A 22,704-nucleotide genomic window follows, 5' to 3' on the forward strand; every position below is an offset into this window, starting at 1 on the left:
CATCTCCCGCGACGGAACTGAGACTCGGAGGTTGACAAAAGAAGCTTGAGAAGGAGCTAAGAACCGCGCAACGAGCGATGGAACAGAAAGTGACATAGGCGCGTAACACTTAGAGACACGTGAGACAGCACTGGGGATTAGAAAGCAGACGGCTGGAGCTGACATTCTGCAGTTGTGATTACAAAAAATAAATGGATTTTGGCAGGTCATTTAATGGCGTAGGGCAGATAATCGCGTTGGTGTATTATGAGATTAGGAGGAGGAGGAGGAAAAGAACGAAGTAAAGGTAGGGATGTCACCGGTTTGCTACCCTACACGGGGGAAGGAGTTTAAGGGATAGAAAGAAAGGAGAGGGAGGGATGAAGGTACTCTCAGCGTGAAGACGAGTGGTTGTCCATCACTTCACGCCTAGAATCGGTCACTGAGACCAGTCCACCTGCGACGCGTGGGACCATGGTCCGAGAATCTTAGTCTCTGAAAATGATCTGCTGTCTAAACGGTTTAACACCCTCCGAAGAACGTCGCGCCTGGTGTCACGGAGATTGCAAAAACACAACACGTGCTCGATCGTCTCTTCACAGTTGCATGAGTCACAGATCGGTGTGTCGGACATTCCAATAAGGAATTTTGCAGGCTTTCGTAAAAGCCACGCTTAACCAGAAGCGGCAAAAATTAAATTTGTGTAACGGCGGGAGAAGTTCAATGGAATCTGCAGCTTCAGTGTATACAGGATCCAGCCGGTGGAGGCCGGAGTTTGAAAAAAAAATCGAGGTGTTCCACAAAGTTTCAGTCTTGTTTTGAGCAAGTAAACTAAGACCCCTCGCAGCGTCTGTCTTAGATAAGGGTATGAGAACTGTCAGGGTTTGTTTATGGGCTGACCGGGCGGCATCATCAGCAAGGTCATTTCCCACGATGCCGCCAGTGCCCCGGAAGCTATAGGAAGATGATGTCATGTCCGTTTATGAGGACTTAATGGAGAAGCTCTCTGGTCTCAAACACCAGTTGTTCAGTAATCTTGCGTCGTAAGGCTGACTGCATACTCTGAAGGGCTGCTTAGGAGTCACAAAAAACGATCCACTTTCGAGGTTTTGCTTGTGCGATGTAATTAACAGCGGCACGGAGGGCGGCGCGTTTTGTTGCCGTAGGCTGGTAAGGCCGGGATGATAACAGCGCCTGTGGAGCTGGTGGCTGAGGCAGATCCATCGGTGTAAATGTGCGTTCTTTGTTCGTAAGCCTCGTTCAGTAATGACGGTGTCCACTGACGTAGAACCACTGTTGAATGACGGGTCTTCTTCGTGATTCCCGGAATCGTGAGGCGTACTTGTGGCTGTCGTAGGCACCACAGGGGTAACATTGGTCTTGCTGCTGGTGTAAAGCCCGACTGAAGGTAGCCTTGATGTGTCGCAACAAGTTTGGAAAATGTGGCTTGAGGTCATTGTGCTGGCAAAGCAGCAATGTATATTGATTGGGTACGCGACACAGATGTCGAATGTGTGCTCTAAGGTTGTCAGTCGTTATATATGTTGGAACCAAGTAGTCTCTGGCAATCATGATTGTTGCGTGAGTCGAGGCGCATCGTGGTCGTTCAAGACATGTCCATAGAGCCTGGCCTTGCAAACTTTCCAGGGTGCGAATGATTGTTTTACATGTGTTCTCCAAAACCGGCAAGCAGTACCGTAAAAAGCCCAGAAACATTGCTCTGTACAGCTGTAGCATGGACCGTACCGATGTGCCCCAGGTTTTTCCGCACAGGAACATCGTTATATGTACAATCAAAATTGGTCTCCGCTTCAGGTAGACGCAGTGCATGGGGGCGCCATGAAAGGTCCCTGTCAATAATCGCACCTATGAAGCGGTGAGACTTCTGGTATGTGATAGCCTGTCCATTGAGAGAAACATGGGTACGGTGCCATGTTTTTGCGCGTTAAACGCGATTAACGCGCATTTTCCGATGGACACACTAAGGCCTTGTTTGCGGAGATACAAACAAGTTAGGGTGATTGCCCGCTAAATTCTTGCGCGCACTTGAAAAGGAGTCACCGGAGAAGACAAAAGAGAAATTTCATCAGCGTACATTGATAGGTGAATTGTCTTGGGTAATATTTCAGCAAGGCTATCAACAGTTAGATTAAAGAGAATAGGGCTCAATACCCCGCCCTGTGGGACGCCACCATATGTATAATAGTTGGCAGACAAACATCTTCAGTCTGCACAAAGAAGGGTCTTCTAGTGAAATAGTCGCGGATCCACTGAAACATTCCGCCACTGATTCCAACAGTCTCCAATGACTCGGAGATCGCTCCATGTGGGACATTATTCCATTTCACGTCAAGAAACAGTGCCACTGATATGCGCTTGAGGCATTTTTGTTGTTGTATGAAAGTTGTGAGGTCAATAACATTGCCTACTGATGACCTGCCTCGCCGAAAGGCTGTCACCGAGTCAGGGTACACAGTGTGGCGTTCAAGATACGATTCTAGCTGGGCGTGTAAGTATCATCTTTTCCGTTTCTTTCCCTGTGCAGCTTGCCAGGGCAATAGGGCGATATGACGTGAGGTCGAAAGGCGGCTTTCCTAGTTTGAGTAGCGGTACGACCCTACTAATCTTCCATGGCTGAGGAGCGATGTCGTGATGCCATGAGCTGTGGTAGTAATTCAACATTTATAGCCTGGCCTCTTGTCCAAGATGGGACATAGCTGCATAGGTGGTGCCGTCGGACCTTGGCGAAGATGAACGTCGAGAAGCTGCCAAAGAGGCGTCCGGTTCGTCCATAGTAAATGGAATTTCCATTTCTGGGTCGCGAGGCGCAGGCACGACACTCACGTCTTCAGCGTTGCGGGTGATGCACACGCCATCGGTCCGTGCACAAAAACCATTCGCCAACTCAAGTTGCGTCTGCCAGTGATGTAGTGCTAAGGCCATGAAAGGATGCGGCTGTTGCGGAGACGAGCGCAGGCCACGTACAGTCCTCTAGATGTACGAAAGTGGTTTACGAGGGTCCAGTGATTCACAAAAGGACTTCCAACGTTGTTCCTGCAATTTGTCCAAACAGCGCTGGATTTTCTTGCGTGCTCTCCGTGCCATTCTCAGGTCACAAACTGCCTTCGTGCGCCTGTATCTCCTTTCGGCTCGTCGTCGAAGTGCAGCTAGCCTCTCCAATTCTACGTTGAATTGGGAATGGTTCGCTGTCAAGTTTAGGAGGCATGAAGCTTCTCTCAGGGTCTCTGTGACGGTTTCCTCCAGGCTACGGCCAAGGTCTTCTCTGCATGCATTTTCCTTGTGTAGCTTAAATTTAGTCCACTCGATTCTTCGTACTGCATTCGACGAGGAGGGATTGTTTATCGCCCTCATCCACAAGAATGTAAGAATATGGTCACTTATATAGCTTCGAATTACAGACTTACTTCGCTAACTAACATCGCTTGAAAACTTCTAGAGCATGTCATATCTTCAGCAGTTATGAAACACCTAACGAAGCACGATATTTTCTTCCATAATCAGCATGGCTTCCTAAAAGCACGTTCCTGCGAAACGCAGTTCTTCGAATTAATTACTGATCTCCATGACGCCATACATTCTTTATCGGAAGTACATGTCGTGTTTATAGATTTCAAGAAAGCTTTTGATAAGGTTACACATATCCGCTTATTAAAGAAACTTTCACACCTAAACATAAACACGAAAATTCTCAAGTGGAAAAAGAGCTTTTTAACGGGCCGCTCACAGACAATTTCTGTAAATCAACACCTATCTCCCTTAGCCAAAGTCAAATCTGGTGTGCCCCAGCGAACCGTACTTGGACCGATTTTATTACTAATATACGTGAACGACCTAAACGCTAACATATGCTCTACAGTACGATTGTTTGCAGATGACTGCGCGATATACAGACCGTTCACTAATACCTCGGATGTTGACAGGTTCGAGGATTATCTAAACAAATTTCAGAAATGGTGGAAATGTGGCAGATGGAAATAAATGTTTTGATAACAAGAGTCATTGTATTTACTACATTAAACACCGCAGTCGAATGCCGTTACACATTAAATAACATGCTCATCGAAACGGCGCCTAATGTAAAATATTTAGGAATTAATTTGACATCGGATATTTCGTGAAATCGCCATTTGATGAGGTGGTTAGCAAAGCATCTCGCGCGCTCGGGTTCATTAGGCACAACCTACGCTCTGCTAACACCTGTACAAAACTACTAGCTTACACTACATTAGTACGCTCAATAATAGAGTATGCATCTATAATATGGAACTATACCTAATCAACAAGCTAGAATCGCGTCAGAACAAAGCCGCTTGTTTCATTGCAAGGAAGTACTCTCGATCATTTAGCGTAACGGAAATAAAAACATCGCTCAAATTACCTTCACTTGCAGATTGCAGATGTCAGGCGCTGCTGTATTTTTTTTTAAACTTTATTCATTCACCCTTCCCCACCCGTTACATCACGCCGGCTTATCACGTTTTTTTCTCAACTAGACCATTCCTTTAAAGTGCAGCCTATTTATGCGCGAACTAACCACTTTTTTTACTCGCCACTTCTTGTCGCAATCAGACACTGGAATGAGCTCTCAGAAGATGTTGCATGTCTTAATGATGACACATTTGTTAGGCACGTAAAGAGCACATTCTTATGAACATTATTCATTATGTTTGCTACTTCTATCACCTTCAAATTCAGTTCACTTGTGTCATGTTACTGTTTTATTTTTCTTTCCTGTAGTTTCAAATCGGAGATACTCTCTTCGGTTCAGTGTACTTAGTGCCGAGTACCTGGAAACTACAGGCCCTGTTATAGGTTATTTGGCCATTGTAATTCTCGCTCCGTTGTTTTACATTCACTGTAATGTGTACAGGAATCTATATTGCGATGTTTGCAACATTGTGTATTTGCTTACAGTTTTATGTTAGCTGTAGTGCTGCGCGTTGAAATTTCCCGTTATAATCCAAGGATCACTGGTCTGTAACAATATGTGTTGAAGTCTATCGTGTTCAAATCGTCCTGACGGGGATATGTAGACACCAATGAGGGTGAAAGGCACTTGGTTCTTTCTAACACGTAGGCACACATATTGATTGTTATCATGTGGTTGTACTGCATGCTGGGTATACGTAAATTCCGTGCGTATGTACAATACAACTTTGCGGCGCTCCTCGTACAGTGGATTCGCAAATAAAGATTATGGGAATCCGATTTGTGAAAATATATTGACGGAAGTATAAGATGTGGGACCTCAATCCTCTGCCGTTCCAGTGTAAGATCGAAGCTTGTCTGACTTCAGTGCGAAATGACGGTATTGGATGAGCCATGGTGTTTACTCAATGCTTGCAAGTACTGGACTTAGAACATACAGTGCCTGAAGTGCACTCTGAGCTAACGGCGTTTTTAGCTCGTTCACGAGCACGCGAATGGCGTTCATCAGTGATCGAAGCATTGCGATCACTTGTTTGCTTTCTTAATAATAATAATAATATTTGGGGTTTTACGTGCCAAAACCACTTTCTGATTATGAGGCACGCCGTAGTGGAGGACTCCGGAAATTTCGACCACCTGGGGTTCTTTAACGTGCACCTAAATCTAAGCACACGGGTGTTTTCGCATTTCGCCCCCATCGAAATGCGGCCGCCGTGGCCGGGATTCGATCCCGCGACCTCGTGCTCAGCAGCCCAACACCATAGCCACTGAGCAACCACGGCGGGTTGTTTGCTTTCTTCAGGCAGTTTATCGGTGGGAGGTTCAGAATTCAAGGCTGCCGATGTGCACTGTGAATTTGCAGGTTGCTGTGGCTCTGACAACCTTGCCCAAGCTGCATCAGCCGCAGCCGTACTTTTTCAGCATTCTGGTTCATATCATCAGCCGCGACCGGTCTAGGCAGCAAGAGAGCTGGAGTAGCAGAGCATGCGACGCACACGGTAGAGGCACCGACTTTCTTTATTTAACAAACTTCGGCGACGATATCGCCACTTTCTAATGGTTTTGACAGTGAGACGAATGGTCTCTCGCCATTTATCTTAAGACAGTCAGCTTCTTTTTAATGTTTGGGCAATCCTTTGGCGAAGCTTCATGGGACCCATGACAATTCGAACATTTAAGAACAGTGGCCCTGCAATCACCCGCGGAGTGGGTTTCAGCGTAGTGAGAACACGCTGTTGTTACTGAAGTACTAAAGCGCCAAACAGACGGCAGAAGAAGAGACACGGACGGGAGCGCTTCATTGCGATGAACGCTGCTGTATTCTTGCATACGCTTCTTATGTGACCGAGCTTCATGCAGTTGAGGCATTGTAGTGGATTCGGTACGGAAGGTCGTACAGGATGTCGAAAGTGGCCCACCTTTACATATGAAGGTAGAGAGTCTCCCTTGAATGCTATCTTCAGACAACGTCAATTGCCCGCTCAGGCGGATAACACTCGCGATGACTTCAGCTTCATTGACTGGTTTTACAAGAACTTTTAAGTCGGAGCTGGGAATGGCGGCATCTACATCGTAGATGACACCGGTGACGACGACAGAGCCCAGCGGGATGTAGGAACGGACCTTCACTCCATCCAGGTCGGCGAAGTTGCGCAGGGTATTCAGCGCGACCGCATGCGTGACATCGATCGCCAGTACGTTCCTACGTGCATTCACTCTGACGTCGGTGATTTCATTCAGCACCAATCCTTCCAGCACCACGGATGCAGTTTTCCTGTTGAGGTGTTTCATGTTCCCGTTATGGGCACAACAGGAACGAAAAGGATGGTGCTGGTCACAGGCCTCCGTTGGGGCATTTCATTCATTGTGCTCGATGACGAAGAGGTCTTAGTGTTACGTGTCTTCGCCTTACGGCTCACAACAAGTTCGAAGTCATCGTCGGAGGGCTCCTCGCTGCTCACTGAGTGGATACGGGTGTCCTCGCTGTCAGAGTCGCTGTGAGCGCCAGTCCGCTTTCTTGACGCGGCCACCGCTGACGTCGCCGAATATGGCAGACGTCCGAGGTGGTCCACGTCCATCGCCGACGGGCAAAGAAGTGACGCCTCAAAGGTACACGTATAATTTAAAAAAAGGCAAGAGATGCTGAAACAACGCTCTGCCAAGCAGACAATTCGTCGTCATCTCCCAAAAAAATTATCCTGAAAAAAATTATGAGAAAATATTATGAAAAAAAATGATATTACGAAATTAGCAAGCATATAGGGTGGTGGAGCGCTCTGGCACAAGACAAGCTAACTGGGGATCGCTGGGAGCTGCACGTGTTCCTACTGCAGTGGACATATATTGCTGATTATTATTATTATTATTATTATTATTATTATTATTATTATTATTATTATTATTATTATTATTATTATTATTATTATTATTATTATTATTATTAGTGGCGCGGTGACTCACTTGGTCCGCTATTATATAGTCACCGAGTAAGCGGTCTCAGATTAACAATTCAGGCTTCAGTATCTTGGCAAAGTTGAGTGCATTTACGCTAAATGGAAACATAAGAAAGCGCCGACAGTCGCAACGAATATGCAGAAGTATAAAACATGTACTGCGAAGAGCGGAAAGTGTTTGGACATGTGCGCGCGTTATATTCTGGCACCTTTCCTTGCTTTCACGCCTGAAAGGCGAAGGGAGAAGAATAAATAGCCGTCTCGAGTCGGAGCCGCGTGCGAAACGGCGGCGGTGGAATTAAAGTCTGGAGAGCTAGGATCCGAGCCCCGACGAGAAGCGAGGGGAGGAAACCTATAGAAAAAAAAAAAGAGGCCCGGGCTGTGGATATATCTTGTTAAAAGCTAGATGTCTCAGATATGCCATGGCGCATGCGCCTTGTTTTGCATCTTTTGGTTCAGTTCAGGGAAAGCAGACGACGGGGCCGTTTGCAGACGAAACTCTCTGCTTTCGACATCAGCGTCGCAATGCGCGCTCGCTCGCGCGATGCCAGCAAAAGTGTACACGGATCCTCGGCGAGCCGGGGAGGTTGCTTTTTTTTTGTTTTTGTTTCCTTCGGTGTATGCCCGCGTTCTTTGCAGAGCGTTTTGCAATCGATAGAGTTCCGTTTTCGCTTAGATTTCGCGCCTCGCCCAGTGCTCTTTGTTTGTTTTCTTTCATTGTTGTTGTTTTCTGAGCTCTGTTTTCTTCTACTTTTTCTGTTTCTTTCTTCTCTCGTCGAACGAATTTCGACTGTCGGGCAGCGTTTTCTTTTTCTCGCTCTATTCTCGTAACACGATTGTGGGGTTGTCTAAGAATTTGCAAGAGCTTCGGAAAGCTTATATGAACGCAGAAAATCACATGCTAGACTGAAACACACACATACGCACATCACACATATGGAAGGTCTTTCTCTCGCGAGCGAAGCGCTGTAAAAGGCCCCCAAAAGCCAAATGCCAGCGCCCTAAAGGAGTCAATTCGCCGCCACTCCACTCCGTGTGTATTCTGCCGCACGAACCATGTGTCATTAAAGGTCTCAAGTGCAACCAAGCTGTGCTACTGCATATAGATATCGGACAACATGAGCTTTCACTCCAGCGTGGGCTTTTATGACGTGGCGCGCTAATTACCCGTTCTGCAGAAAACTGCAATGAAGTGCATTGGCGGCGCGGAGGAGCGCCACACATGTGGTCCTTCCGATGCTTCAAATGCAGAGATGCAGAGGCTACTCGAATGGCTGGAGTATTAGCTAACACTTGTATGTGAATGATCAGTGTTCCTTTAGAGCCCCCAGGTATGGTATGAAAGTAGGTGCCGCGTATATTCTCTCTCTGACCCGCCGTGGTTGCTCAGTGGCTGTGGTGTTGGGCTGCTGAGCACGAGGTCGCGGGATCGAATCCCCGCCACGGCGGTTGCATTTCGCCCCCGGCCGACCCCGGCCGGGGGCGAAATGCGAAAACACCCGTGTGCTTAGATTTAGGTGCGCGTTAAAGAACCCCAGGTGGTCAAAATTTCCGGAGTCCTCCACTACGGCGTGCCTCATAATCAGAAAGTGGTTTTGGCACGTAAAACCACAAATATTATTATTATTATATTCTCGCCTTCTTTTACGCGACTATGAACTAATAAACGAGTGCTAGGGCGCCTATGTGTTCTGGAGAGCAATGCTTAGGGCTGAGAAATTGCTGGCACTGACCGCTATATACCAGCACAACAACAGCACAGCTATCACCATGTGTGTAGACTATATCATTGGAATGAAAACATAAAGCAAAGAGATGTAGCAGTCACCCTGTAATGGTGACGGCTACTCCATTTCGCGTAGCAGCAACAACAGTATATATTTAAAAAAAATGATATGTAGTATGGAAATGAAAAGAAACTGCATCATAGGGCCAGAAATCCACAGTACACGGTCCTATACATTCACGAACATTTGAATACACAAGGCACAGGCGAGTCGCAGGATTTAGCTCTTCAATCAATCCATGATTAGAGTTTATTTCTGCGGCTTACACACCGGTTTAAGTTCTTGTCACCGTCCGACTCCCTCACTTAAAAGAGCGTCCTCGATTGTTTCATCATCATCAGCAGCAGCAGCAGCAGCAGCATCATCATCATCATCATCATCATCATCATCATCATCATCAGCCTGGTTACGCCCACTGCAGGGCAAAGGCCTCTCCCATACTTCTCCAACAACCCCGGTCATGTACTAATTGTGGCCATGCCATGCCTGCAAACTTCTTAATCTCATCCGCCCACCTAACTTTCTGCCGCCCCCTGCTACGCTTCCCTTCCCTTGGGATCCAGTCCGTAACCCTTAATGACCATCGGTTATCTTCCCTCCTCATTACATGTCCTGCCCATGCCCATTTCTTTTTCTTGATTTCAACTAAGATGTCATTAACTCGCGTTTGTTCCCTCACCCAATCTGTTCTTTTCTTATCCCTTAACGTTACCTAAAACGTTGTTTACCTAAAACAAATCAACCTATCCATTGTGCACAGCCCGTAGTCAGTGGAGCATGATAAAGCACCTCACGTGCGTGTGGTATATTGTGACGACAAATTAGGCAGTACTGGGGCAAGCAAAATTCGTCACCTTCATGACTAGGGCCATGGCTGCACTGCAATGGCCCCTGTTTTGCCGAGTAATGTAGATAAACGAATTTCTTTTTTTCTGTTTCGGCGCCTGATTCTATCGCAACTATTCATCAGTATTCGTATACAAGGTGTCCCACCTAACTTTAGCCAGAGTTTAAAAATATGCGAATGCCACGCAGCTGGATAGAACCAAAATAATGTTGTTTGCCTTCGTTTGTAGCTACTCAAATAATTCCTTTTTTCATTCCGCCTAATTAGATGATTAGTCTTAAATAACTAATCAACTCAAGTATTATAATTAGGTGAAAAGTGTCAATGAGAAAATTGTAGATCAGCATGAAAAACTCCCCGATACAGCTTTCAGTTGCGCAATACTCGTGACATAAAAGTGTTTTTCCAAGCGTGAAAGAAGCCCGCCAATACATTCAAACTGGCCGCTCGAGGCACTTTGCGTGTATTCACGGGTTCTTTCACGCTCGGAAGAACATTTCTATGTAGCACGTATTGGGCAACAGAAAGCTGTATTCGGAAGTTTTTCATGTTGCTCTACAATTTTCTCATTAAAAATTTTAATCAAGTTATAACAGTTAAGTTGATTAATTAATTAAGACTAATTATCTAATTAGGCGGAATGAAAAATAATTTGAGTATCTCCAAGCGACGGCAAACCACATCACCTTGGTTCTGCCCAGCTGCGTGGCATTTGCGTATTTTTAAACTCTGGCTAAGATTAGTTGGGACACCTGTATGTGGTCCAAACGATTAGACCTGACGAGCAACAAGTCGAGCAACAATGCGCCTGTGTTGTGAGGAACGTAAATCACTTTAAAATTCTGTGGGGTTAAAAATGCCTGAAGTAGATTAGTTTTTTAGCACACATTGCAGAAGCCCCCCTAAAGAATATAACAGAGAAGAAAAAAAAAAACAAGACAAGGCAATGGGTTACGGCCTCGATCGTCATCATGGCGCTCCCAAAGCGTGTATAGTATACAACTTATTGTGATAACGTTTGTTTTTATATTGCGCGAATGACTAAGTAACTCTTTCTCTCACGCTCTCTGACATGAGAGGCACTTATTAAAGATCTTAACGCCCTTGTAAACTTGGCTATTTCCGACGCCTGTTCGCGGCTTTGCTTTTGGAGTCGTTACCCTGTGAGAACTTTTTTTATCAGTGTAGTTTGAATGCTGCCCCTTCTCAAATAATTTCCGAGTAATTTTATGTACGAAAAGTAAGACGACCAAGTCAAGATTGGCCGTGAACAAAAAAAAATAACACTTTTACTTTTCCAGTCAGATTCGTATTATTTGAGTGCATCCTCCGCGTGTATGCGCTAATTGCGTCGCTATCACGGCATTGCTTCGCCTCCTCGCAGGCCCGTTCTTATGTCTCCTGCTTATCAAAACCGGCGGTGAGTGAAAAAGCGAAGGAGAAATACCAAAAGCAAATGAATTCACCGAAACCGCTCAGTTAAAAAAAAGAGAGAGAGAGCGCGCACGGGAACTATAGTGAGGGTGCAACAAGGAATCTTGCTTCGTTACGGGAAATGAGTGGACAAAATGGGGAATCATTGCGTGTATTTTTAACCGCCCCGCAGAAGCGCTTCGTGATTTCGAGCAGAGGCGAAGAAACATCACACGTGAGGAATGGAACGCCCCGGGGATGTTATGAGTAAGAAAGACGGGAAGATATCGATCCTTGTGTGTTCTGGCCTGCTTTTATATTTCTCCTCATTTCTCCCAATCGCTTGCTTCTCGTCCCGTATCTTTCTGTTAGGTTTTTCGAAGTCGCGAGTGTATGTACGTATTGACGGTGCGCACTCTGAGCCAATTTTTCTTCTTTTCTTTCTCTCTGTCTCCCCATTGAGCTGCTGCGTCTTGCTTGTGCCGCGTGCTGTCTTGCCGATATATTTTCGCTCTCTCCCGAGCACGTTGTACCTACGTATATATTGCGGCGAGGGTGGCTGTTTGTCGTGTATATACATATCGGAAGTTGCTTCTCTCGCCGTCGCTCTTCTTTTTCTTTTCCATTCGAGCCGTCTTCTCTTCATTAGTTTCTTGCGATGCCTTCTCCTTCCCGATTCGTTTTCCTCCCTTTCAGGCATATTGCCGGCGCGCCGGGCATGCACCTCCGGTTGCAACCGCAACCCATTCGTGCGCCATTTTTTCCAGCCCCGCGCATGATCGACGCCGCCAGAGAAATATTTGAACGGTGGGGAAAGGGGGGGGGGGGGGGGGGTAGGCTTGAATCAAACAAGAAAGCGAGAAGAAAACGTCGACAAAGGCAGAAAGGGGCGAATGAATGAAAGAAGAAAGGGGTTGGGGAGGTCGGTGCATGCGCGAGTTTTCGTGTGCAGTCGGATTCGAGCGATGCTGCGCGGCGTCCGTGATCGGGGCCGGTTCGCGCATTGGGATCGTGGTATATATGTATAAATGTGCGCGCGTGTTTCGCCGGGCACGCACGTCCGCGAAATCCCATCGCCCCGGCCGAGGCGGCCTACCGTTTTTTCTCGACGAAATGGCGCGGGCAAGCGGACAGCGCGAGCGAGCAGCGTTTTCAAAGCAGCGGGTATACACCGGGCGTCTCTCTCTTGTTCTTCCTTTTCGTCTGCAATCCCCCTCTGTTTCTGTTCCTGAAATGGCCGCACGTCGTTTCTTATCTTTTGCCGCCGGGCTTCGTGGCTGTGGTTTCTTCTCCGGTTTTTTTTTTTTTTTTTTTTTATCGCTCCGCGCTGTGTGTGCTCGGGCTGTGCCTCATCCTCGAGAGCGTGGCACAGGGTCGCTGCATGCGGGAGCGGGTGCGATAGCCAAAACGGCCGGCGGCCGGGGCGTTTGATCTCTCCGGGTAAACCGCCGGACGGCGCCTTTCCCCTCCGGCTTGATCCGCCTCGGCGAGGGAACAAAACAGCCGAACCCCTCCTCGCCGTACTGGACGGCGGCGGAAAATTAACTTCGTAACGACAGTCGTGTTTTCGACCACCTGCTTATAAAATGTCTCCGGTCAACTGTTGCGCCGGTTTGACGAAATCGATTGAGTTCATAGGGGTGGTTTCCGCAAGATACACAGAAAGCGGGCCAGGTTCCTCGCGTGGTGTTACATTTGTGCTATTATGTATTTATGTTATTGTTGTTGTTTATGCATGTTTGTTATGTGCATTTACTGTGAATGTGCCTATTCTGCCGAACCTACACTTTATTTAACCTAACTTGCCCTTTCACTCATTCTCCTCCGTGGTCGCGCGTCATTGCAGCTGCCCGTTTTAAGTTGAAGCAGATACGAGCCATACGCGGCCACTCCTTCTTCCTTTTTTGGTCATATATTATTACTGCTAACTACTACTACTACTGCTAACTGCTGCTGCTGGGGGTTGATGGTGCGCGATTATGTTTTCGTCGAGATAAAGCAGTGTGGTTATGGCTCTTTTTTTTTTTTTTTTGTCGTCAGGTTAGTCAATCGAGTCAAGTGACGGTGACATGTGAGAGGGACAAAAGATCAGATTGAATTCACGTCGATTCTGCTGCCGCTGCGTGACACTTTGCATTGTCGTTGGTGGCGACGGTAGCCTTGTGCTTGGGCAAATAAAAAGCAGCGTGAGCAAGGCGAGCGGGGTGCGGCGGCTTAGGCGTACTCCGTCGCAGTGTCGCTGCGTCTCGACGGCCGCGCCGTCTCGCTTCCTGAGAACAACCCAACTCTCTCGAGTCTGACTTTTGCAAGAAACGAGTGAAGAAGCGAGCGCAGACTGTTTGCGCAAAAGAGCATTCACTTCAGGCATTGCCGTTCCTGCACTGGGCGAAACAGAAACAGGCTCCTTGGAGTTTTTCGTTCTCGTGCGTCGGAGCCAAAAAATAAAAAGTGAATAAGTGAGAGAGGGAGAGGGAAAAGGAATGAGTGGAAGGGGAGAAATGCTTGGGAGTCCCATTGCATTCGCTTGCAGATTGCAGTCTCAAGAAAGTACCTTGGCTTTCCCATTTGACTGGGGAGCAGCGCGCAAAGACTGAAGGAGTGCAGGAAGCGCGCTCAGGGAGAATGGAAAGCGAAGAGCCGCAAAACAAGCAGATACAGAAAGATGAGGCCGGCGAGAGCGGTGCGGCGGGCAAAAAGAGGAGGAAAGGGGACGCAAATCCCAAAGCGAATAGTGTGGTAACTGAAGTAAGCACCGGAGCTCTGCCCGCCGATTTCCAAGGGCTGGCAAGAAAAATGAGAAGGAAAGAGAAAGCGAAGGGCATCGCGAGAAAGACGAGGCACCAAACGCAGCAAGAAGAAAGGTGGGTGGATGAGAAAGGCGGCCTTCTCGCGCGCTTTCCAGCCTGGCTGGAAACAGCTTTGGTCGATAACAGGACGGAGCTCGGTCTGGCAACCCCGTGCCACAGGGTTGCTCTCCCGCGCCTCTCGATTGCATGACCGAAGTGGCTGGATGGCGCTTACTTGGTCTGCTTCTGCACTTCGACAAAGAAAGAAAAAAAAAAGGGAATGACGAGGGAAAGGGAGAAAAAAACGCGAAAGGAGGCTGGTCGAGGAGTGGGCGGGCAAGAGGCCGAGAACGTGGGTAGTCGACACGGGCATAAAAAAAGGCTCGACGGCGAAGAAACAACGCAATGTTCACAGACAGCGTATCGATTGGGGAAAGGAGCCGACGCCCGGTCTTCCTTATTTCTTTCCCGGCTCTTGCCCTTAGCGTTACTTTCATCTCGGCGCTGCTAAGCTCATTCTTCTTGTTCCCGGATAGGGAAACCTTTCTGGATTGGCTCGGTCGGCGTCGGTTTAGCTTGTCTTTGTCTTAGGGCTTCATCCTGGGCTTGCCTCGAGACGGGTGACTACGGTTGTGTGCGTGAGTTTGTTTCTGGCTCCCTTGCGGCGGGAAGATCTGGCGCCTTGGTTTCGCCCCCTTTTCGCCTCTTGCGCTGTACTCGGGGCCGGCTCCCATTACCTCCTCGCCCTCTTATAACGGTGCCGATTCCCTTCTTCCCCTCGTGGCCTGCCTTGTGCGCGTGCGTGCCTGCTTCGTCTGTGCCGTCCGTTTCCCGGGGGCCAGAACGGAGCGACTTCTCGACGCTGGCCGCGCGGCGCGCTACTTGCCACCGATCGCACTGCTTCGTTTCATTTCCCTCTCGCTGGGGAAGGAAAGAAAGAATCCGGGACTGCTCCCTTGTTGCTTCACGGGTAGTGGCGGCGCGGGGTGCCTTTCGGGCCCCATCCTATTTATTTGTTCCGGTCGAAGCGGCCCACGTTGACCGCCGCGCTCTCTCCGCGCGCGCCTTCCTTTCTGGCTGGCTGCTCTTCGGCGCCCCTTTCAGCGCATGGAGTGGCTCTGCGCTGCGAGCACTCGGGTGCGTCCCGTCGCGCCATCGGCGGCTGACAACAGAGCGACTGACCGGTCCTTGCGGCAGGCGCCCATTCACCGGCACCCGAAAAACGGGCTCGCTCACATCTCGGTGCCTAGCTCCTCGTCCTGTTACGATCAGAGTAAAATACCGCGACCAGGCTCAAAAGTCCAGAAGGCGACGCGAGCTCTGTGTCGTCTTCTTGCTTGTCCGCGTCTTTCGCCCTGTTCACAGACATGGAACCTAAACACCCAGCGTCAACCCTTCGATGCGATTAAAGGTCACCAGTTCCGTGATCAACGAGGCGCAGCGCATTAGTCCCTGCTTTATTATTGGGGTTTCCGGGATAGGCAAAATAATACTTAGAAAGCTTCCTCACGAGAAATGTCGTACGACAAAAATGATCATGTTTTCGTTTTAGCCTATGTGTCAATAACTTAAATAAATTATCATTCATAATAAATAAATAATTTTCTGTCAATAAATTTAAACTCCCCCCCCCCCACTGTCAGATTACTACTACTACTACTACTACTACTACTTTGTTTACTTGTATAAGCTCGCACACCAACCTTGGAGTGCGAAAATTTGGGGGAAAAAATTCGCTAAGCGTCACGCGCATACTCGCGTGCTGGTTAATTCCTGCAAGCCGCTACAAAATAGCACCAGTCCGTACCCGAAGAATGTGTCGACGACTGTGAATGTGTTTATAGTTGGCCGCCAGTGGTTGCATTTATTTGCATAGCAGTCCGGAACGCAGTTCGAAGTTCTGTGAGGCGAACGATCCACCATTGCCATAGGTGATTAAGTGGCATCAAAGTTTAAACTCCAAGAGCCGGCGTAGCGTGTATACATATGCATACGTTCGGCGAAGTATCGATATAGAGAGCGCAGCTTGGAGCCATGTTTTCATTTAATAAGAAAGACCGCAAGAGCGACTGATCAAAGGCTGAGGCATCTTCACGCGCGGTATGAGCCACGCCCTGAAATACAGTCAACTCCCGAGATGGTAATTTAAGACCGGGCCGTCACAATTATCGCTGCTTAGGTGGAGTATATGCGTGTCCTTTGCACGGCTGTGCTTTGTAATAACACATAATGCTGACATTGTCGCCGCAAACTCCTTGCTGTCACGACAGACTGAGCATTCGTGGCGATAAGCCGAAGATGTTTCAAATAAGTCAATTATGGAGTTTTACGTGCCGAAATCACGATCTGATTATGATCACGCCGTAGTGGTGGACTCCGTAAATTTGGACCACCTGAGGTTCTTTACCGTGCAACTAAATCTAAGTACACGGGTGTTTTGGTATTTTGCGCACATCGAAATGCGGCCGCCGTGGCCGGGATTCGATCCCGCGACCTCGTGCTCAGTCAGCAGCCCAACACCCTAGCCACTGAGCAACCACAGCGGGCCGAAGATGTTTGCAGTGGACAGTGATACAATTGATTACTTGCCACGAACTAGAGGAGTTGAGCTTTTACGCCGCGCTTAGTTTGCTGGTTCTCATTCGTTGATACTGTCTTCTCATTGTGAGGGCACTTTGTGCAGTGGCCATCTTCTCTGTATAGTCGGTTATAGCAACCGATCTCCACTGTTAGTTCAGCTACAAGTCCCTGGCACGAATTCGTCCATGTGACCGCGCTCGTTCGTTCATATTGAGTTGCTATATGTAGCACAGGGCGATTCGCGGCCGTGATCTACTGCATAGCATTCCAGTGTTAAATCATAACCTCAAGTGCGCTCATTAGATTTACCGCATTGCTGTGACGCCTAAACCTAACCAAGAACCACAGTGCTATAGAGCATCTTGTAAGGATGTTATCAAGCAAGCTATATGCAGAACTGGTAATTATTGCAATGCGCGAACGTATTCGGTTTACTTGCTAACGTAGTATATGTTTCCGGGACGACCCTATAGCTTCCTGAAGCTCTGGTCCTGTATATTTTAAATTCCGATCGCAATCATATGGATACTCCAGGCGCATTTTCCCGTCGGCGTCGGCGTCGCTGTGAGGTTCCGTTAAAGTGCATGGGCAATAAGACCGTCGCGGCGCGCCGTATGCTGTATGTGCAAGTGAAAGCTTGCGAGGGGAGCCGACGTTCGTCGGCTCAATATCGCGCGCGGAAGGAAGTGGAAAGGAAGCGCGGCGTTTTCCGTCGCGCGCGAGGCACTGGGGAAGGGGAGGAAGGTAGGGGCCGGCGTTGCACGCTGACAACTGGGCTCCGTGCAACTGGGTAAGCGCGGCCACGCGTGGGGGTCGCGCGGGCCGTATCTTGAACGCAATCTGCGGTGGGGCATGGTCTAGGTGCGCCGACGGCTCATAACTTTGTGCGTACTCTGTTCTCGCCGCTCAGTTTGCGCAGAAGCTATTGAGAGCACGAAGGTCACTTCGCTCGCTGCTGCTGCCGCGCTTTTTAACGCCAGCGTTTTGACAGCGAGTGTCCGCGGTCATCGAGTGTGACGTGTTCATGTTTGCCTGTGCACGCTGACACCACGCTTGTTAATTAAGCGAATGTTTACAGCGTTATACGGACGGCAAAGCTACTATCCTTACTTTGTGTAGCTCTCTACTCGTTTGCTATGGTAATCGATGTTTCGCCTTTGGAGTGAAACTGCGACTTTTCTTTTTCTCCAACCGACAAGAATTCTTCAGTACAGCAATGACAATGCGTAAATAAACGTTGCATTTAACACATGCATGTTGGTTGGACACAACTTGACAAGGTGGCGCCACCGGCGCCTTCATACCCATCATCGCGGATTAGTATATTTCGACATGCTCCCATGTCGCTCCCGCCTACTTCACGGTAACGTGGTAATGTATTAATGGTACATCACGCGTATGTCGAGTTAAATTCTCAAATGGTTTTCGCCAACTTAATGACGAGGATGCAGCTGTGGAGACACAGAGGCACAACTCTTTTAGTGTCCTTTGCTGTCCATGTGACTAAGGTTGGGAAGGAACGTGCGCCTTTTTTGCCTCCTGCGTGGTGGCCACTTCTTAAACAACGCTGCGTCGCGCTTTTTTACGTGCAGATCCTGTCTGCGCAGCCGCATTCCTCCTACCGAGGACTCTGGAGCGGGATGAGCCTGTAGGACGTTCGAGGCACCATCGTTGTTGGGTACACGGGCCACGCTGTAAGTACGCACCTTTGCAATCCTGCTACGCCTCTTCAGCCCTCGCGAAAAAGTGTTCAGGCTGCTACAAACACCTTGCACCCGAGCTTTGAGCAATCGACTGCTGGCCAATATTGGGTCGAGCTCCCAATGTAGGGGGTCTTGCGGCTAGTCAAGCTGGCATTAGTGCTGCATTCCAGTATCCTATTATGCGCATGTGTGAGTAAAATTATTATTATTAATGCGGTTAACATTCTTAGGGGACTTCGCTTAGTTTGCGGTATGTTTGCCCGCATCTAATCTCTTTCACGTAAATAGCGACCCAAGTTGTCTACTATAGCTTGGGGCCAACGGTACCTGCTGGGTGCTGTCTTGCCAAGCTGACAACGTGGGCCTCTGGGTATGGGCCACTAGGTGTACGTACCCAAACAGACAACTTAGGCATTACGTATGCGATATTGGTATGTGCCCCATTCTGGATGTGCCAAGGTGACGCGAGGGGTATGTAGCCTTAAATATATTAAAGCGGTAGCGCCCCACCAGCGTCGAGTGCGGCCGCTTGGTGGTTAGCCATTGCAACGAGATTGCAATGACTATCCATCGCGGCGTTGCCGCTAGATTGATGAAGCGTGTCCAGAGGGAAGCACGAGAAAGGAACCTGGCTGCAGTATACGCCTCATGCATGACGCCACTCAACATGCTTCGTTCGGTGAGCCCCTCTTACCATTTCCATATCTCCATACCGACCTATCTTCACGCGCATATAACCAACGCATATTATACACCCGAAATAACAGCCCTCGTTTCATAACTTTGCCAAACTTGTATTAGTATTTCGCACCACTTCTTTTGAATAGCCATTTGCGCGCTGACAGCATATCGTAACACCAATGGCAAATATGTTCTTCGGCCGCGGTTAGTATTACAGCACACTAAAGCGCTTATAGCATTCCTGCGAGATACAGACCTCAGTGAGACTATGTAACTTTTGTGTTTGTGCATTTCCGTATATAGTATAAATGTTAGTGTGTGCGTGCTTTGTTTTTGTTTTTATCTCACTTTTTTCATCCCTCACCATCTCACCTGGAGTTAGCATGCCAGGTCTGCCGCTATAGCTAACTTGGAATAGTAATTTAGTCCTCATCTGTATGCGCTACATTACTATTCCAAGATGACATACCAACAAGCCCGCATTGCAACGCTAGGCTAAACTCTCGAGATATCGTTATACCCTATCTCTCTCTCGCATATAGCTGCCCTTGCACAATTTCTTAATTCTTGCGGCGAATGTTACGCGTGTGTAAGTACGAAATATGATGTTTGGTCCGATCATCGATGAAAGCGAACCGAGCCGCAATTTTCAACCACGACAAGAATCGCGCTACTGCGCAAAGAAAGTACGTGACGTGATGAGACCAGGGCTCGGGGGCGGGGGGGGGGGGGGGAGGGCAGGGCAGTCAGTTATGTTCTTGAAAAGCTGCTGTCACTTACCTCTGACATTGACAGATGAAATATAAATACACAAAGGAGCATGCTGGTATTAACTTTGTAGCAAAGTTGAAGCGTTGCGACTGAACTGATGCATTGGTGAAAAGGAACGATTCAAAACACCGTGATTGATATGACCGAATTGTGGCATGGTATAACAAGTGATTCATAAAGGCTGGAATCCCTTCTTATTTTTGCTCTAATTTCTAACTGCCGATGATCGAATTAGCTGCAACTCGTTCCAGCATTGAGTATAGTGTATAGACGATTTCGAGCAAGCTCTGTAACGCCTCCATTATGGGCTGTTACCGGGGATAATTTGTAACTTCCTTAACTCGCATACTTTGTTACTGCTTATCTGTAAGCACCAAGACCGTTCATTAGTCCTCCCTGAGTGAGACATCTACAGTGTCCGCAGCAGGGGAACTTCCTGTCTCACGCTTAGTCACCACTACTTTCTCTTGCTCATTTGAACGGATGCGTTGGGAATTTCACAGCCACGTTAACGTAACGTCGTTCCGCACAAAACTGAGAAAATCATCGCATCGCACCATTATAATGGCGGATCTCATGAACCGAAACTAAAACAGAGCGGCTGCCCGCAGTTACGTTGCCAGGAGTTATCCCTAGTTCCTTTCCCCCGTCTATTAGATTGCATTTGTTTTTGTGGGGGCAGAATGCGAACCCTTATGGTCCACATCGTTCCCTAACTCCGCTCTGTGGCGTTTCTAATAGCCAAACTTCCCATATTGTTGCAGTTGATAAACAGCTGGGTACAGCTTCCGGATGATCGGGCCTGTTGCATGCCTCGAACCACTTAACCTCGGGCATATATCGAGCGGATAAAGGCAACGCTATGTATGCACGCCCGCACGAACGGCTCCGTAACTTGGTCCATCTCGACTGCTCCGTGGCCTAACTGTCGGCATCAGTCAAACATATCGCCTATGTCACAAAATGACATCAACAGATGCTCCTTGTCGCGATCCGAGAGACCATTCGGTAGATATCTCAACACCCCTGTCAAGCATGGACCACAATTTGTTAAAGCGATCTTGTAAATATTGTAATGCTTGATAAAGAATAACTTATCTGCATGGTTATTGGCATGAGGAAGGGAGCTACACTGCCTTGCGAATGTAAAAGAGTTCCCTGTATTTCCGTACCAGTGCTTATACCTAGGGCACTGCGGGGTGCATGGAAACGATCTTGCAGATGAATCTGCTAGAAACGCCGAAAATCGTGACACCACCTAGCTGTTCTCTTCTCGTTCTGCAGATCTGACGCCAACTGTGTGCTCACTACAAATGTGCAAAATGCGATAAACAGGAAAACGCTGAACACACCCGCGTAGTCATCGTATCCGGGTCGCAGGCTTAGCACTATGTGTTTTCGAATGCCGCATGGCATCCATGATATGCCTCGTTCACAGACTACAGCGAGGCGTGCCTTTACCACACGATATGTACACCTTTGTGCGGACTCTCCCAAGTGTGATAGTTGTGATGTACCAGGGGGGGGGAAGCAGTGCACCGCATTCTTTGTGTCTACTCCCAATACACGCGCGAGCGGCCAGACATTGTCAGCCTGTATATCAAAACTTGGCAATCGGCCTCCGGCTGGAGACGCCGGGCTCTAAATTGAGTTGCGGAGCCATCCGCGCAACTTACGTTCCTGCGCAGCACGGGTCCTGTCTTTCGGAGGTTCGTCTGTAACGTGGCTCTGTTTATTCGCGCCCTTTAATTGGCCTCAGCGTCAGCCCCCATAACAGTCTTTCCCTCGCCTTACGTCAGGCCTACCTCTGCAGTGTCCTAATTTCCTGCATCTCTCTCATGTTCTCTTTCTGTAGATGTTCGAACCGTATTATTATTATTGTTTTATTTTTATTTTTAAATGCGCAAGTATGTCTATGTCTACCCATGGGGAAACCCGTCCGTCCGTCACGTGAGGCGAGATTGCATTTAAGATAGGGCCCGCAGCAGCGAGCGAATTGACCTTCGTGCTGCCTCTTGCTTCAACGCTAACTAAGCGACGAGAACACAGCGCACACGAAGCTATCAGCACTCGGTGCACTGTGTCCATATCGCAGATCGCTTTCAAAATAGGGCCCGCACGGCTGCGCCATACGTAGCCGCCGCCGCAGTATGGTTGATCACGGTTGATAATGGTTCGCATTGAGAGGAGGCAGCGTCATCGACCACGTCTACGTACGAAGTCTACAAAACGTGACACTGTTCCAATTACGTCGCGTTCTGCAGCACGCATCGACCAGTGCTTTTTTTTTCCCCCATGAAGTAGCGGCATCATCCAAACGCACCATCATATAGCGTGAGTGAACATTGCTACTATTCGCCTCTTCGTCGTCCCATGCTGGTCTCGGTTAACATTTCGGTGTTACAACCGTGCTTCTCCGTTTCACGATTCTTTCGCGATGTTTCTCGCAATTACATCCTGCACAGCAGCGTACGACGACGAAACAGCAGGTGATTCGTAGCAAATGCTTCCGCATCATTTAGATAACTCCCACAGGTGATTCTGCGTGTACTTTTCTTTAATTGAACAGTCATTGATTCTGTGGTCTGTAGGGATGGGCGGCGCTTTCTCAGGTAAGAAATATTTGAGTGTGCCATGAAGGTGCCCTTTGGTGGATTCAGTTCAAAAGATGCTTACGATGTTGATATCCCGTCATACCTCGGAGTTACTGCGCGCCCTTTTGCATGTGGCAAGAACAGGCAGAAGGAAACAAGA

The 22,704-nt window shown here is 48.3% G+C and overlaps 1 protein-coding gene across 2 annotated transcripts in view; it reads left to right on the forward strand.

Annotated features, from left to right (window-relative positions):
- The window catches only part of tna (Zinc finger MIZ domain-containing protein tonalli), a 312,918-nt gene that overhangs the window by 131,608 nt on the left and 158,606 nt on the right, over positions 1–22,704 (forward strand). For both annotated transcript variants that reach the window (XM_075669850.1, XM_075669841.1), the window contains exon 3: positions 18,388–18,489. The gene's annotated coding sequence lies outside the window, so the exon portion shown is untranslated. The remainder of the gene's footprint in view (positions 1–18,387; positions 18,490–22,704) is intronic.

Source organism: Dermacentor variabilis, chromosome 1, assembly GCF_050947875.1.
Source record: "Dermacentor variabilis isolate Ectoservices chromosome 1, ASM5094787v1, whole genome shotgun sequence".
NCBI lineage: Eukaryota > Metazoa > Arthropoda > Arachnida > Ixodida > Ixodidae > Dermacentor > Dermacentor variabilis.